Below are 17,879 nucleotides of genomic sequence, written 5' to 3'. Positions count from 1 at the left end.
ACCCTAGTACACCCCCAGGGAGTGGCGGGGACCCACAAATGTGAAATGGAGCTCGTTTCTAGTTCAGGCCCATCTTTTTAAAAAAGAACTTTAGGTAGGGTTAACATACGTCCGTATTTTCGCAGACATGTCAGGCTTTTTGGTTCTTAAATCGCCATCTGGATGTACGGTAACCCTATTGGTACAAAAAATACATACTGTGGCACATCCCTTAAATCAGAACTTTTTATAGGGAACCGGTTGCTAAGAAATGAAAGAATTTTTTTTACTTTTTTTTTTTTTAGTCATCCCTGCCGGGACCCCACCAAAAATGTTTGAATTGGGCCCCGCACTTCCTAAAGCCGGCCCTGCCAGCAGCCATGGGTGGCGGGGGAGCCCCCACAGCCCCACACCACTGCGTATGGACCCTGCAGCTCCCAGCTCCTACGAGTGAACCCCAGAGATCCCAGCCGCTGTGGATGGACCCAGGATTTCCCAACAGGCATTGATGGCGGGAGGGCCCTGCAGCCCCACGTCATTGCTAATAGATCCTGCAGCGCCGAAGACCCTGGAGCCACAGGCAGCCCTCAGCCGCCACAGGCAAGAGAGGGAGCCCCCAGCTCTCAGACACTGCAGGCAGAGCCGGGAGCTCCCAGTCACCAGGGGGTGGTGAGGAGAAGCCGCAGCCCCCGGCCATTGCAGATGGCCTGGTAGCTCCCAGCCACTGCAGGTGGATGCCAGAGCCCCCAGCTGCCATCGGGACCCCACGGCCCCTGGCCGCCATGGGCAGTGAGGGGACCCCATGGCCCATGGCTGCCACGGGCAGCGAGGGGACCCCATGGACCCCGGGTGCCACGGGCAGCGAGGGGACCCCATGGACCCTGGGTGCCATGGGCAGCAAGGGGACCCCATGGACCCCGGGTGCCACGGGCAGCGAGGGGACCCCACAGCCCCCGGCTGCCACAGGCAGGAACCGTCACCCAGTGACCGGCAGAAAACAGCAGCGGGCGAAGGCATCAAGCAAACTCTCAGCTTCTGCTGCTGCCACTCCTTCAACTGGCTCTCGGTTTGCCCTGTTCACTCTGCATCGCTGCTGCTCCACGGCATTGTCCTTCACCCTGCTGCTGAGAGCTCCTGTGTGGCCACTTCCCCTGCTGCCACCTGCCTGTCTCCTGCAGCCTCCGCGCGGCCACGTAGTGGGGGAACCTCGCTACAAGTACAGCCTGGGCAGCCTCAGTCATTGCAACACCATGGGCAGGGCGAGAACTGCCAGCTGGGGGAGATTAAAGCCCTGCCCCGCCCCTTCCACCTGAGGCCCCGCCCCTTCTGCAAACACCCCTGTGCCCAGCGTACACCAGCCCTTAGATCCCTCTTGGTATTTCAATGCAGGCACTGACCTGTGAGAGGAAAACATCAGCTCACAAACACAGAGACTGAATTCCCCACATTTAATCTCGCTGCACTTTCCAGAAAGTCACAAAATTCATTTAGTTCTTGCTAGGACAGAGAAAAAATAAGTGACACTAAGTTTTTGGCTTAGTTAAATAAAATTAAGAATTTAATTAACATAGTAAAAATATGTCCTGATTCCGCTAAATAACACCATAACATCAAATAAGAAGAGACAAATCTTGTCAGTGACGACTAATTTCGCAAATGACCTTCCCATTATTAATTTCCACACCACCGCTGTTGGAGGTCTGGGCACCTCCAGTGTCACTGCTCTGCATTCACCTTCCCCTTAGAATTGTTCTCGGACATTCCCAAATTTGGAAAATTGTGCAGTTCATAATGTGAATAGTGACCCCGGCTCCTTCCTGCACCTGCTCTACATTGCTCCACAGCAGCTTCTCCCCCTGCAGAGTCACCCCAGCACTGCAGTGCAGCCGCCCAGGGCTTTGCAAAAATTAATAATACAGAGTTTGGAGGAAAGTAAACATTTGTGAGTTGTGGAAATAGCAAAAGCCAACAGTTGTGGTGTTACAAGAAGGGCAGTTTTTGGTTTAATAATAAAACCCAGTTATATAAATGTAACTGTATGTGCAGCTCTGTGCACTCATGTTGGATGGAAGCTTAGTAATTAAATTATACAAGAGTGTTGCTGGCTCAAAGAGCCCGAGGTGGAGCAACAGCAGGGTTCGTTGCCTGGTGTGCGTCGCACTAATTATCACACCAGGGTGGAGAAGCAAAACCAGGTTTATTTGAGCCCAAAGAAAGGTGCCAGGGAGAAAAGCATTCTCAAATCCTGCACACCCGCTCACAGGCGGGGTCCCAACATTTATACCCCCCTTGTTTGTGTAAGCCTTTTGTTCAGTTTTCCCCCTCACCCCTCCCTTCCCAGCAGCAGCTACATTAGGCATTACATTTCAGCGTGTTAGAAAAGGTTCTCATCCACAAGCTTATCTCTGGCCTTCACAGAACAAACGCATACAGATTTTCCTTCCCCCTCTCCCCCTCCTCCCCGCCGCTTCTGCTGTTTCAAACTCCTACATTTGCAAGCGGAGATTGCTGACAGCTACACATTTTGCTTACAGTCTGTTAGCATCTTAGGCTGGTTAAAGTTCACAGCATGTAAGAACTTTGGTTCACTTCAGGCCCAAAGTCACAACTTTGGTTTACTCAGGCCTAGTGGCACCAACAAGAGGGTCAGGTAAAGTGGCTGCTACCACCACTATGCTTTGTCCCAAGAAGCCTTTACAGCCATTCTGAGGGGAAATAGGCCCTTTGCCCACAGAAATGGTCTATAGGGGACGGCTGCAGGCAGCAGGCGGAGAGATAATCTCATCAAAATGATTTGACTCCTGGGTAATGTAAGCAAAATAACTAAAGGAATGTCCGAGGTTTCTATTGGCACTTAACTTGCCTGCCCCTGGCTGTCTCTGGTTGTACAAGATGGACGTGTAATCAGGGTACAGTTGTGTAAAAAAAAGTATTGCAGTGCAAGGGATGTTAGACAAAACAAAATGTTGTGTGTAATTGTGTAAGGTTTTAAAAACCTAAAGTGAGACTTATGGTTTGTAACATAATGTTATGAAGATTAAACTATGGAAGGAATGTGCGTTTTCCCAGGACGTGTGCAGTGTATATTGAAGAAGGGGTAAAAGAAATGCAAACAAAACATGGTACTTAATTCAAACCCTATTAGGGCTCCAAAGGGAGCCACAATAGGTTGTGGTTTCTTTTTCAGATCTGTGTGTTTTGAAGCAGAAGATGAAAGTGGAAAGTAATCAGAACTCCGGTGGAAGTTGATTGTGTCTCTGAGCTGCTGATGGCTTTGGATCCAAAAGCAAGCCCGAAAGCTGGTGTGAATGCAAATGACCTAGCTGATGGGGGAAGGAGAGAACTGCCCATCAGTGGCTGCACAAAGGAGCTGCAAATAATAAATACATCTGGTCAGCAAACAAGCTACTGGAAGACTCAGATTGTGGCCCTCCAGGAAAGGGAGGTGAAAAAACAAATCAAGCCTGAAAATAAGGGGAACAGGTTAACCCTAAGGAGTGTGTGTGTGTATATACAGTGCTAAAGCTAAATCTACAGCTGTCTCTCAGCTATTACCTGAGGATAAACTTAAAGCTTGGTACAGCAGAGAAACTATTTCAAACTGGGTCTGTTGTGCAAGAGGGGAAACTGAGGCACACCACTTCATGAATTTCATAAATGACCCGTGAGTGGGGTAATTCACTATCTGACTATAGAACAAAATAAGGACAGCCTGGAGGGAATTCTTCTGTTTTTCCTGCAATTAGCAAGGAAATTTGTAAAAGGAAGTGGTATTATTATTATTAAGCACTGATCTGTCACCGTGTGTGTGGAAATTGTTTCTTTTGTTTTTAAGACACTCTACAAGCAAGCTGGTGCCAGCAAAAGACTAACCCATAATACCATCAATCTATGTTTTGTGTTGTTTGTCTGTGGTGTTTGTCTTGTTGTTAGCATTGTTATGTTTCAATGAACAGAAAACCTCATGACATGGGTGAGAATGGCTTCAAAAGGCTGACCTGGGGGAAGATGTGTATGGAAATTCAAAATGCTCGACTAGGAGGCCAGCACCTGTGTAATAGCTACCGTGGTGCCTGGAAGTGAATGGGCAGCTAAGGTGGGCCCCACATGCCCTATGGGAATAATGTGAAGGGGATTTGCTCACTGTGAATCAATGGAGGGGTGTGTAAAATGGTGTAAATCCAGAGAAGATGTCTGACTGTGCCCCTCTCTGATGGCCATGGAGGAGCACACCCAATGGCCCATGGCAAGGGGTGGACAATTGGGTGTCTGTGTATGAGGTGTTTTGCTGGAAATGTACATATTACTGGGGGCACAATTACACCAGCCCCTAACCAAACGCCACACTACACACTGCTCTCTGGGCTTTGGCGCACAGATAGACCTGTGAATCTTACTGCTGTGAATAATCGAACCAGCGCATACAGCCTGATTCCACACCATGTGGTTAAGTTGGTTTGGACAATAACCCATTTCTCTGTGGACATTCAATGGACTTATGATATGGACAAAAGCACGAAAACCTGCAGCGGCAGCGTATTGCAACTGGGCACGTTAAGAGCTTGACCCCGTCGAAGGAGGAGAGGAGGTGTTTCGGTGGTGGCCAGGATGTTGGACCATGCGGCAGTGCTCAGGTCTCTCGGTGTTGCTGTGGATTGTTACAGCGGCTGGTGTATTGCTAAGTATACTTGTGTTACGTTGCCTACGGAAATAACCTAGAAGTAATGGAGTAAGCCCCTCCCCCCTGTACTAGACAACCTGGACCCAACCTTTCCGGGCCCACTATAGTGGGAAGTCTGGAACACTAATTGGAACAGGTGTGGCCTGCCCGTACAAGAGAAGGAGCAGGGCACTGTACTACGCACGGGGCAGTGGGACAAATGGAATATCAACACCTTCCACCTTGATGCCTGGCCCTATCAGGAAATGTGTCACCATATGTCCTATGTTTTGCTAAGGGGGAGAATGGGAGCAGGGACACAGGCAAGGCTCTGTGGTGTCAGGGCTGGGGACACTGAGGAAGGAAACTGGAATCATTGCTTGCTGGAAGTTCAAACTAATAAACATCTCATTGTTTGCACCTTCAGACTTTGGGTATTGCTGCTCTGTGTGTATGCAAGAAGGACCCAGTAATGGGAGGGTGAAGGGATAAACCCTCTAACACTAAACACACATTTCAACCTCTTCTTTTCACACCGTTGCTCATTCTCAGGGGCTGCTTTGTCTCCAGACAGATCCCTTCTCTTTCAGAACAGCCTTGCTCTTTCCCTCTGTTTCACTCACTGAGGTGTCAGAGTAAACACTCCCCTTCCTAGTCTCAGACAAACACTAGTATTAACTGTTTGCTACTGATGGGTTTAGAAAGCATTTGTCAAGATGCCATTTCTGGGGGATTTTTCCCAAGATCCAGTATTTTGTGTTCAAACATCTCCCAAGCTTCCTTGCTGAAAATAAGGTCAAGGTTTTCTTGCAACGTAGAGGCAGTTTTTCACCCCAGATGGGACTCGAACCCACAATCTCTGACTTAGAAAGCCATTGCCTTGTCCATTAGGCCACTGGGGCCCTGATGAAAGAATGGAAATTCCATCTCCTAAATGCATATTTCTCATATTAACTTGGAAGCCAAATACCCATTTCTGCACCTTACAGAAATGTCTGCATCCCCTGGCAGCGAAGCTACTGGGGAGGTCGTTGACAGAGCTGAGCACCACCTTTCTGCCAGCCATCTTTAGAGAAGAAGGGTCTTTCCCCTGACAGCCACACAGCACTGCCTAGCACCCGGAGAGCCTCCCTCGTGTTCTCCCGCAGCAGCCGCCTGCCCGTGTGGGTGGGAAAAGGGGACCAGGAAGCAGTGCGGCCTCAGGCCGGAACAGGAGGCCCTCACCACGCCCAGACCTGCCTCTTGCCTTCAGCCCAGGCAGCCAGAGGTGCTGGGGAGCTCCCTGGCAGGCCGCTGCATCACCCAGGAAATAAGGAAAAGGGGATGAATGAAGAAGTCAGGAAATAACAAGGAAATGAAGAGGTTTGTCGAACGGGTTTCTACCCGATTTACCATCTTCTCAGCTACCGCTCAAAGTTAAAGACCTAAAGTTGACCTATCGGCATAAGTACAGATGGTTAGATGGGAATTAAAAGGAGCTGCTGTCACAAGTGTTAGGTGCCTGCAAGCAGCGTGCAGACTGTTTAAAACCGCCGCAATTAGAGGCTCAGATGAAACGTTTGCCCTGAATCAGAAACGACAATAGGATGACCAGCAGCCACTCTAGGTAAACGGCCGAGTAATGGAGGCTGTTAAAGGCAAAAAGTCATTCCTCAAAATTTGGAAATCAGATCCTAGTGAGGATAATAGGAAGGTGCACAAACTCTGGCCTGTTAAGTGCCAAAGTGTAACAAGTCAGGCCAAGAAAGAATCTGAGAAGCAACATGCTAAAGACACAAAAGCTAAGTATAAATCCGGTCAATGCGAGTCCTGGTCTGTCCCCGCAGAAAGGTGAACCCCCTCTGTGGCTGGAGTGAGCTCCTCTAAGCCGACCTCACTACAGACCTGCGCCAGGTAGTGCTCATTGTAAAAATGTTTCCTCTGACGGTTGGGAAAACGGGACCAGCGGTGCTCAGGCCGGCTGACACAATTAAAATCCCCCCCAACACCAAACATCATGCAGTCCAGAGAAAGGGAGCCTTTGATCTTCCCTCTCATGCCTTAACTGGGGACCATACACACTAATATAGCAGTAACCAGTGCCACAGAGCACAAAGCCCACCAGAAATACCCTCCCTGGTTGGAGCTCCAGCCCCTTCTGTACTAGCACCACGAATGTGAAAAACAAGACTCCAGCCCCATCGTTCTTCCCTGGCCAGGAGGCCCTTCCTCCAATCACCCTCTGCCTATTGAGCTACCCTAGAGTTGTTAATGTGCATTTCCTGAACACCCACCATGTCCAAGTCCAGCTGCTCCAAGGCACTGAACATCAAGCGCCTCCTCCTGGGCCCCCAAATCCCTTCCACCTTCCACACGGCCACTTTCACAGATGCCCCTTCCCTGGTACTGCCCTTGCTCAGCTGTGCAGAGGAGTTTTCACCCCCACTCCCTGCCTGTCACTGCCCAGCAGACTTCTGGCACCATTCCTGAGGGTCACCCTGCATTGCTCTCTTCCTGCCATGTTGGGAAAGACAGCTCTCATCCTTAAAGGTCAGGTGGGCCAACTAGGGGCAGAAGCCCATTCTATGTTTTCCTACAGCAGAGCCCAAGATCAGAGACTCACCTTCAGGGCCACCCAGAGGGGAGGCAAGTGGGGCAATTTGCCTCAGGCCCTGCAGGGGCCCCGTGAGAATACAGTATTGCCACTTTTTTTTAATGGAAGGGGCCCCCAATATTGCTTTACCCCAGGGAAACCCTGCTCATCTTGGGTGCAGGCACCACTGGGCTTCTAGAAAACAAGCTGCCCCTGCACAAAGAAGATGAAAGCACCTGCCAAAACCTGGGATTGAACCAGGGACCTTTAGATCTTCAGTCTAACGCTCTCCCAACTGAACTACTTTGGCAGCTGTAGGCCAGTATTTTGGCCTGTTGCTTCTCTGCCTGGGATGTTTTGGCAGCAGTTGCACACAAAAAGGACGTCATTGGGAGCGGCCCATGAAGACAAGACTCGCTTTTGCCTGCCTTGCTCAGCTTGACTTGCTGCCTCACCCTGTTCCTGCCCTAGTGCCCGGGTTGACCTGCTGGTGGAAGGGGACTGGGGGCCAGTGGCGCGGGGAGGAAGTTGAGCTGGACCCTGAGCTAGACTAGACCCTGGCGGTGAGAGTCTGGCCACCACTTGCCGCCCCACCCTGTTGTCCTGGCTTCCCCCACTGGGCGTCATTTCGGGAGGGAAGTGGGGTTTCTGCCTCCCCTCCCCGATTTTCACACCGCAGAGGAGTGCGAACAGGAAAACGAACGGCTGCTCCACACCCCCACCGGAGGAACCCGGCGCCCTTAGCTGCTCCCCCTGCTCCCCCCCAGCTGTGCTACTGAGTGGAAGCGTCCTGTGCCCATAACACAGAGGTCGATTAATCAAAACCCTCTTCTGCCAGCCCCGGGCCTCCTGCTTCTTACACTGGGCCTGCAAGCGAGGGGGTGGCTGGCACAGCGCCAAGAGTCTAACCTGTGCGGCAGGAGGCGGCTGACGCCCGCAGCCTGCTGGGGAGCTCCCAGAAGTTATTAATGGACAGAGACTCCTCAATGTAACAAGGGTTTGGGGGTCACCGAGGCCAGTAAGAGGGTCACTATGTCGGCCCTATAACCCTGGGTGTCAGGTCCTGTGCAGCTTTGATCTAGAGCTCAGATCCCAACAACCGACCAGCAGCCCACAGCCTCCTTCCGGGTCTGCCCCACCTGGTCACTCCTTACAGGCCGACCTTACCCCCCTTCCAGCCCCGGATTCGCCCCCTAATCATCCTACTGCCACTCAGAGCCACAGACGTGGAGGTGCTGAAGGAGGGAGGGGTGACTCTAGGGTGGGGTTCTTCTCTAACGATGGCTGGCAGAAAGGTGGTGCTCAGCTCTGTCAGGGACCTGCCCAGGTGTCTCGCTGCCAGGGGATGCAGACGTTCCTGTAAGGCGATTAAATGGGGTATTTGGCTTCTGAATGAATGAGGAATGTGAAATCATGAGAGGGAATTTCCATCCCTGTTTTTGTTTTGCTTCAGGGCCCCAGTGGCCTAATGGATAAGGCATTGGCTTCCTAAGCCAGAGATTGTGGGTTCAAGTCCCATCTGGGGTGGCAAAACTCCTTTCTTCTTGTATATTGCAACAAAGCCTTGGTGTTATTTTCACCAAGGAAGCTGGGAGACGTTTGAACCCAAAGTACTGGATCTTGGGAGCAATCCCCCAGAAAGGGCATCTTCCACTTAACAAATGCTTTCTAAACCCATCAGCAGCAAACAGTTAATACTAGTGTTTGTCTGAGAATAGAGGGAAGGGGAGTGTTTACTCCAAAACATCCATGAGCGAAAGAGACAGAAAGAGCAAGGCTGTTCTGAAAGAGACTGGATCTGTCTGGAGATAAAGCAGAACCTGAGAATGAGCAACAGTGTGAAAAGAAGAACTTCAAATGGGTGTTAGGTGTTAGTTAGGTTGGTCTGACAAATTTCAAGAAAATACCAATGCTCGTAGACTGATGTGGACACTGGCTGCTTCTGATCTTTTACTGAGAGTTCATTGAGAAATATTTTCCTTAACTATGTTATGGAATATTGGGTGGGCTATGAAGGCACCATTCCTCCTGCTTTCGCCCTTGGAGACAACACAGCTTCATGGCATGCGGCCAATGCTCACCTTCCAGTCAACTGCTAGAGAAGACAACACAGACAGGGATGGCAGCAGGGCAGACTGGAGCTCCGCGGAGATGGTGGGACCAGGTCTCATCAACAGGAAGGTGGCCACCCCACCATGCACAAGGCTGAGCCAGCAAGTGTGGTGTGTGCTTCACCATGCCCCTACTCACTGCACATGGTGGTGGAGGGCAGTTACTGAGTTTGGTTCGTCTGGCAAATTTAGGGCTTGGCTACACTTGCAAAGGTAGAGCACTGGGAGTGAAACCACAGCAGGGAAACCGCTGCCGTGTGTTCACACTGACAGCTGCAAGCGCACTGGAGTGGCCACATTAGCAGCTCTGGCAATGCCACAGAGAGCAGTGCACTGGGGTAACTATCCCAGTGTGCAAGTGGCTGCAACGTGCTTTTCAAATGGGGGGCCAGGGTGGAATGTGACAGGGAGTGTGTTGTGTGTACGTGGGGGGAGCGACGGTGTGTTTGGGGGGCTGAGAGTGTGTCAGCATGCTGTCTTGTGTGTTCGGACAGCAGCAGACCCCCCTCTCTCACACACACTCACAACAGCAGCATTCCACACTAATGGTTGCTTTGTCCCAGAGCAGATAAGCAGCCGGCTGTCAGAAACGGAGCTTTGAAAGGGGATATCCGCATGCCTGCAGCCGATTTCAAAACAATGACCAGAGTGGGCACTTGACTTCAGGGGATTATGGACATTTCCTGATGCCAAACATAGTGCAGTGATGCAACACGTCGTCCACACTGATGCCCGGGTATTTCAGCAGGGCTCAGCAAGCTTTATGCTTCTCATGGAGATGGATTACCAGGAGCGCTCCAGCTGCAGAGCCCAGGTGCTCCATGTGCCTTGCGAGTGTGGACACCTCAGGAGTTAGGACACCCGGGGCTGCTTTAATGGGCTCTAACTTGCAAGTGTAGCCAAGCCCCTAGACTATGTCACTTGTGTGACTTACTTGTGCTATTGTAATAAATATAATAGACGTGCAATGGTCAGAAATTGCACCAGCAGAGAAGTATATTGCAGGGAAACCATAAGGAAATTAAGAGTTTAAATTATCCTCCACATGTCCCGCATCCCACTAAAATGAATCCAACCCACAGGGCACGTGGGCAAAAGTATCGGTGTCAGGATGCTACATTGTTAGCATAGTAAATGAAGCTGCAAAATAAATGATGTTTAAATGACCTCACTCTATTTTTAACAATCCGGTATTAAGAGGTAATAGATACAGATGGACACCAGGCAGGGTTGTTTGAAGGACCAAGCCTTTATGCTTTCATCACCCGCCACTGTCAAGTTTGAGCCAGTTAGGACAAGTCAGCAAATAAGAACAACCTCAGGCCTCAGTAACTGCTGCAGGTAGCAAAGTCCTACAGGGAGCAGTTTCTGGCACTACACCTGCACAGCTCTGCTCCCCGGCTCTTCTCGGGCTCCTGCTCTGTCTGCCCCAGGCAGTTCCAGCTCCCAGGGAGGATGGGACCCCTGGCCTGGTGACTCCCTCATTACACTGCCTGGCCTGTCAGTGCGGCTAACTTGGAGCTTTGGCCTCTCCCCATTGCCCCTGGGGACTGTCAGTCTCAGGGTCCTGATTTCCCATTGGCCCTTCCCCCTTCTACTGGGACTGGGAAGTAGCCAACCAAAAACCCCACTAAGTTTTAGTAAGGGGTCAACAGTCCCTTACTCGAGCCGGCTCCATGAGGGTCACTGATGCACAGAGACAGCAGTACAAGCTGGTCCCATGGTGTAATGGGCAGCACTCAGGACTCTGAATCCTGCAATCTGAGTTCAAATCTCAGTGGGACCTTGTGTTGGCTTGTGGTAAAGCCCTGGAGTTCACAGGGGTCAACTTCCCTGTTGCCAGCTGTGCAAGAGCAAATCTTTCCCCTTCTGCTGGGTGACTCACCCACTAGGGCCAGGTTGTGATGGCCACAATGGGTTGAGGCTCTACAACTTGTTACCCTTGTTGCTGGGGATACCTGCAGTCATGTGGTTTGACCAGATGCTTGGGATTCTCACAGCTTCACCTGATGCCCACAAGTTTGGCCATTTTGCTTGCAGCCACATGTTACCTCTTGTCCACGTGGCACTTGAAGGAAGGAGTGCCAGCAGGGGTGGCTCTAGGAATCCTGCTGCCCGAAGCAGGACGTGCCTGCGGAGGTTCCGCTGGTTCCGCGGCTCCGGGGGAGCATCCGCAGTCATGCCTGCGGCAGGTCTGCCGGAGCCGCCTGCCGCCCTGCCGGCAAAAGGCCGCCCCAAGCGCGCGCTTGGCGGGCTGGGGTCTGGAGCCGGCCCTGAGTGCCAGGGCCAGTCTTGATAGTCAGGGCTAGGCAGGATGGAGGAAGAGTCACAGGCTGGAGCCCAACACACCTTTCCTGCTCAGCGCACCTAGAGCAGAGGCGGCTGGTGCTGACAGCTGCAAGGGAAGGCTTAAAAGCTACAGAGCAACTGAGGGCAGGGCCAGAGGAGGAGAGGACCATGGCCAGCAGGCAGCCACAAAGACACCCAGCCAGCCTGCTCCCTGCCCAGGGCGGCAAAGGGATAGACAGGTGGGGTGCATGGACAGAAGAGGCAGCGAGCCTAAAATCTAAAAAGGGGAGTGTGGGGTCTAGTGGTCAGAGCAGGGGAGGGGGGTTTGTGGTCAGAATTCCTGGGTTCTATCTCCAGCCCTGGGAAGGGAGTGGGGGCCAGTGGTTAGAGTGTGTGTCGGGGGGAGAGCAAATATTGGGACAGTCCCGATAAAATCAGGACGTCTGGTCACCCTACGTCAGGCTTCAAGTTGAGAATCATTTCCCCTTCCCGCGCTGTGGGATGGGAGACTTTTAAACGTGCTCTCTGTGCGACTGCACATGGCTAAGCAAAGGGAACGAACCCCCAATCCCCCCTGTGCTTTGGGAGCCAGGTTTGTGGTGGGAATTCTGTAGTTCAGATGACTTCAGGCCTGGGCATTGTGATTCTTTACCAGTTTCTCTGGCATTGGGGCAGTTTTGTGCTCACAGCTGTGATGGCCGAGTGGTTAAGGCATTGGAGTTGAAATCTAATAGGGTTCCCCTGCACAGGTTCGAATCCTGCTCACAGCGAGGCCTGTGTTTTAGCCAGTCCCGCACCCGGGCAATACCTCTGTACAACCCCCTGAGACACTCTCAATTCTCTCCCCACCCCAAGTAAATCCTGTTCTGCTCCTTTCAGCGAGATGCCTGGGACACCCCCTCACACTGTGTCCCTGAGGGGTCAGGCAAACTCTCAGTGCCTGAAGCCTCTGCCACTCACCTGGTGCCCCATAGATCAGCCATAGCCCTGGTTCTGCTCCTCTCTCTAGGGTGTGAAAGGAGCCAAGTCAGTGACTCCCTGGGAGCTACGGGGCTGCAGAACCAACAGAGGAAAAATAGGTGCTCAGCGCCCACTGGCAGCCAGCTCCCCCCCCCCCACTACAGGCCTTGCTGACAAGCTCCTCCTCTTCCCCTTCAGCACCTCCCACTTGCCAGTCATCAGCTGTTCAGTGGGGTGCAGGAGGCCCTTGGCGGGGAGGGGGCGGAGCAGAGACAGAAAGAGGTGGGGGAGGGAGAGGAATGGGGCAGGAAGGTGCAGGCCAGGAAGAAATGGCACCAGGATGATCCCCTGCTGGCCACTCGCAGGCCTGGGTGCTCACCGCTCCCCACAGTTTCCAGGGAGACCCCTAGTGTGCCAGCCCTTCTTGAGGTCACCATCTCTCTGCCAGGGTCAAGCCGCAGACTCCTCCGCCCCTGGGACTGCTCCTATAATCCCCAGGGGGACCCTGTTACTGCAGAGTCCTTCTCACTGGTCACACACATCCCAGGGGTTAATCGCCCCTGCAATCGTCCCTTCGTTTTACTGCTCCCCAGTCACTTACTGCAGGAAGTGCCAGCCACGGGGCGCAGTAGGTCCCGCCGCTGCCACCAGTTGTCACGGAGTGTGGGGGAGTCCGGCCCTGCACCCCTCTTCCTGGGACTCACAGTGACTCTCAGCCAGCCAGTAAAACAGAAGGTTTATTGGACAACAGGAACGCAGGCTACAGCAGAGCTTGTGGGCACAGCCAGGACCCCTCAATCTGGTCCTTATGGAGATTCAGGGAGCATAGATCCCAGCTTGGGATTCCCTGAATTCCACCACCCAGCCCCAAAACCGAAACTGACCCAAACCCTCTCCAGCAGGCTCTCTTCACTTTGTACAGCTTCCCGAGCAGAGCTGTTTACTCCCCCTGCCTGACTCAGGTTACAGGCTCAGATACAGACCATCACCTAAAGTCACCCCCTGCTCTCCCATCCCCCACACAAACAGATACTACTGCATCACGCCCTCTCTCCCGACCCGCAGCCCCCTGGGCTCCCTGCTGAACTTCCCAGTCACTGCGCTGCTGGTGCCCCTCACTCCTGACCCGCAGCCTCTGCTATCCCAGTCCTGACCTCCAGACTCACAGCTCTGCTGGTGCCCCTCACTCCCGACCTGCAGCCCCCTGGCTTTCCCCCAGCTCTACCAGTGCCCCTCACTCCCGACCCACAGCCCCCTGTGCTCCCTCCAGCTCTGATGGTGCCCCTCACTCCCGACCCACAGCCCCCTGGACTCCCTGCTGAGCTCCCCAATCACTGCGCTGCCGGTGCCCCTCACTCCCAACCCACAACCGCTGCTATCCCAGTCCTGACCTCCAGACTCACAGCTCTGCTGGTGCCCCTCACTCCCTACCCAGAGCCCCCTGGGTTCCCTCCAGCTCTGACGGTGCCCCTCACTCCCGATCCGCAGCCCCATGGGTTCCCTCCAGCTCTGACGGTGCCCCTCGCTCCCGACCCGCAGCTCCCTGGGTTCCCTCCAGCTCTGACGGTGCCCCTCACGCTGGGTCGGTCGGGCTGGGGCGCGAAGCGGGGCTGGGTGCGAGCCGCTGCCCCTCTCCCGGGGGGCGGCGGCGACTCTGGACGCGAGCCGGGCCCTTCCTGTGGATCGCCCCAGCTGCGGCGGGCGTTGCTCGCCTCTCCCCCATCCGCGGGCCGGGGGGGGGGGGGCCGGCGTTCCACCTCAGCCGGCGCCTAGCAGCTGACTTAGAACTAGTGCGGACCAGGGGAATCCGACTGTTTAATTAAAACAAAGCATCGCGAAGGCCCGCGGTGGGTGTTGACGTGATGTGATTTCTGCCCAGTGCTCTGAATGTCAAAGTGAAGAAATTCAACGAAGCGCGGGTAAACGGCGGGAGTAACTATGACTGTCTTCGGCTGTGTCAAGAGTCTAGTTACTGGGCAGCAGTACTGAGACTTCAACCTCCCCGTGGTCCCGCTGGACGACTCATTGGGTGATGAGTTGACGAACTGAGGCTCAGCTGCTATCGATATCCCAACCCTATTGTCCTGGTACACCGGCCAGGCAATAGTATAAAACGGTGGAAAACCACAAAATGATGGTGGCACTGGATAGTGCCGGAAATAGCCCAAGTCGAGGGGCTAACTCGACTAACCGAAGCAAGAAGACTGTACCTTGGGGCAGGTGCATCTTCCGACCCAATGAGCCCTTGGACCGATATCGAGCCAATGTCGCCACAGTGGCCACACAAACTGAGAGCCCTGTGAACACTGAAAGTGAGGCAGACAATGTCCAGCATGCCCCACAGACAAAGGAGGTACACTCCAAACCCCGTATCTCACAAAACCAAAATAAATGGCTAACAGTCACTCGAAAGAAGCAGTGGATCAGCCCAATCCGCACAACAGAAAACATAAGCAGTGCTTTTAAAGAGACTGTAAAACCCACCTGCCTGCCAAATCCAGACCTCTCCTTAATCTGGTGAAGAGGATTTGGACACTGAAGGACCAAGTACAGAAACAAGCGAGAGCCACACAATTACCACTATTGAGGAGACAGTGGAAGCAATTATAAATGGAACACAAGAAAAGACCCTAATCCAACTACCTAATAACAACCCAGCGTGCCCCTTTTGTGGCGATCACGTTGGCAAGCCAATTGCTCTAAGTGTCCACCTCAAGCGAAATCACGGTGGAAAAGTGGTCGAATTTCAATGTTCCACGTGCAACAAAACTGATTCCAAAGCACACAGCATCTTGTGCCATATTCCAAAATGCAAAGGGAAAATAAATGAAGAACGATCGGGTGACTGGGCTTGCAGAACATGTAACAAACAATTTATCACCAAAAGTGGGCTCTCCCAACATAAGAGAATAGCCCATCCAGCGATACGGAACCAAGAACGTATCGAAGCCAGTCAGCCCAAAACAACCTCCCAACGTGGCAAACACAACAGCTGCTGGACTGTTGAAGAAGAACAGCTCCTCGCTGCCTTCAATAACATGTTCTGGGGCAAAAGGAACATAAATATCCTGATCTCGGATCACATCCAAACAAAAACGGCTAAACAAATAAGTGAAAAGCGTAGACTGCTGGGCCTCATTAAAAAAGCTGCAGTGACAACAACGGACCCATTACCTGCATCAAGCACATGCCATTTGGAAGTAAAAACTGGTAGCCCTATTACCACTACTGGACTGAAAGACGCATACATGTGCAAAATAAAGCAAAATATAGTCAACCAGGGCCAGATAAAATTTGATTCTGAAATCATAAACGCATGGATGGCTGGAGACTCCAATATAGGATCGCTTGTCGAGTCCACCTCTCTTGATATCCTCTCCACCTTCCTGATGGAAACACCTAAGCCAAGAAAAAGAGGGAACAATAAAACCACGAGCAAAAAGAGTGGAAAGAAAAAGAAATGGATGGAAAAGAGAGCGGTCAAAAAAGGTTTCTACAAAAGATACCAGCATCTCTTTGAGACAGACAGATGCAAACTTGCCTCCATCATTCTTGACGGCACTGAACGTCTGCAATGCCAAATCCCTCTTACAGAAGTACTCAAAACATAAAAGAGTAAATGGGAGACCCTGACTCCCTTTGAAGGACTGGGACAATTCAAATCCCATGCAGCGGCCGATAACACCGCCTTTGAAATCCTTCTCTCGGCTAAGGAAATAATGAAAAACATAAAGGAGATGAATAAGAACTCTGCACCAGGCCCTGACAAGATCAGCCTAAGGGACCTACTCCTAGCGGACCCGGAATGCAATGCTCTTGAGAAACTGTTCAATACATGGCTAATCACTGGCATAATACCTGACACCATAAAAGAATGCCGCTCCTTACTAATCCCCAAAACTGCAGACACCGAGGCCTTGAAAGATCTGGGGAACTGGAGGCCTTTAACTATCAGATCCATCGTACTAAGGCTTTTCTCGAGAATAATAACCAATCGACTTGCCAAAGCATGCCCAATAAATGCTCGACAAAGAGGGTTCATTGCAACACCAGGCTGCTCAGAGAACCTCAAGATCCTTCAAACAATATTGAAGCAAGCGAAAAAGAGCAAAAAAATCGCTGGGGGTTGTATTCGTGGACATTGTTAAGGCATTTGACTCGGTATCTCACGATCACATTATGTGGGTACTACAGGAAAGGGGATTGGATCAACATATTGTGAGCATAATTGAAGACTCTAATAAAAAGATCCACACCCGAATAGAAATTGGTACAGAGCGCACTCCACCTATTGAAATTAAAGTTGGTGTCAAACAAGGAGACCCCATGTCTCCACTGCTATTTAACCTGGCAATTGATCCTCTAATCACTGCATTAGAGAAGGCTAATATGGGATAAATAAGATAACATCACTTGCCTTTGCTGATGATCTGGTCATGCTGAGTGACACCTGGGAAGGTATGAATAAAAATATTCAAATATTGGAAGCCTTCTGCAAGCTATCCGGCCTGAAAGTACAAGCTAAAAAGTGCTATGGGTTTTTCTTAAGTCCTACTCACGACTCATATACAATCAACAAATGTGATCCCTGGAAAATAGATAAAGACAGTTTGAATATGATCCTATCAGGCGACTCGGAAAAATATCTTGGACTTAAAGTTGACCCATGGATTGGGTTCTCCAAACCCTTACTTGCAGAAAGGCTCGCTATCTGGCTTAAAAGACTTACTAAGGCGCCACTAAAGCCTTCACAAAAGTTAACAATGCTGAACATCTATACAATTCCACGAATCATCTACCTGGCTGACCACACAGATACCAAAAAGACCTTGCTATCTTCATTGGATGATAACATCAGAACCGTTCTAAAAGGGTGGCTCCATCTACCACCCAACACTTGTAATAGCTTCATCTATACCAGAACTAGGAATGGTGGGCTGGGAGTGACGAGACTCGCTAGCCTCATCCCTTCAATTCAAGCACGGCGATTGCATAGAATTGCAAACTCTGAAGATGAGACAATTTGGTCTATCGTACTGTCAAACAACATTGATGAAGAATTTCAAAACCTATGGATAACTGCCGGTGGAAAGGAAGATGAAATCCCTAGAATAACAGGTCCAGTGTCTATTGATTATAGACTACCCCGACGGATCCTGGAACTTCTCAATGAATGGGAAAAACCAGCTCCCAAGAAAATATACCCAATCCCATGCAATTGGAGAGAAGCAGAACTGGCCCATTGGAAAAATCTGCCGTGCCAGGAGAGTGGAATTGAACATTATGACAATGATATAATAAGTAACGA

At 51.5% G+C, this 17,879-nt stretch overlaps 5 non-coding genes across 5 annotated transcripts; 3 read left to right on the top strand and 2 right to left on the bottom strand.

The window, feature by feature from the left end:
• Positions 1–5,468: 5,468 nt before the first annotated feature.
• TRNAR-UCU lies at positions 5,469–5,541 on the bottom strand. The gene has a single exon. It is a non-coding gene; the product is annotated as a tRNA-Arg (tRNA).
• A 1,907-nt stretch (positions 5,542–7,448) lies between these two features.
• Positions 7,449–7,521, bottom strand: TRNAF-GAA. Its single transcript has one exon. It is a non-coding gene; the product is annotated as a tRNA-Phe (tRNA).
• A 1,144-nt stretch (positions 7,522–8,665) lies between these two features.
• On the top strand, positions 8,666–8,738 carry TRNAR-CCU. Its single transcript has one exon. It is a non-coding gene; the product is annotated as a tRNA-Arg (tRNA).
• A 2,298-nt stretch (positions 8,739–11,036) lies between these two features.
• Positions 11,037–11,108, top strand: TRNAQ-CUG. Its single transcript has one exon. It is a non-coding gene; the product is annotated as a tRNA-Gln (tRNA).
• A 1,191-nt stretch (positions 11,109–12,299) lies between these two features.
• On the top strand, positions 12,300–12,381 carry TRNAS-UGA. The gene has a single exon. It is a non-coding gene; the product is annotated as a tRNA-Ser (tRNA).
• Positions 12,382–17,879: the final 5,498 nt, after the last annotated feature.

This window comes from Mauremys reevesii, linkage group 12 (assembly GCF_016161935.1).
Source record: "Mauremys reevesii isolate NIE-2019 linkage group 12, ASM1616193v1, whole genome shotgun sequence".
In the NCBI taxonomy this organism is placed as follows: Eukaryota; Metazoa; Chordata; order Testudines; family Geoemydidae; genus Mauremys; species Mauremys reevesii.
Note: the sequence above shows the minus strand (reverse complement) of the source record. Positions and strands in the feature narration are given on the sequence as shown.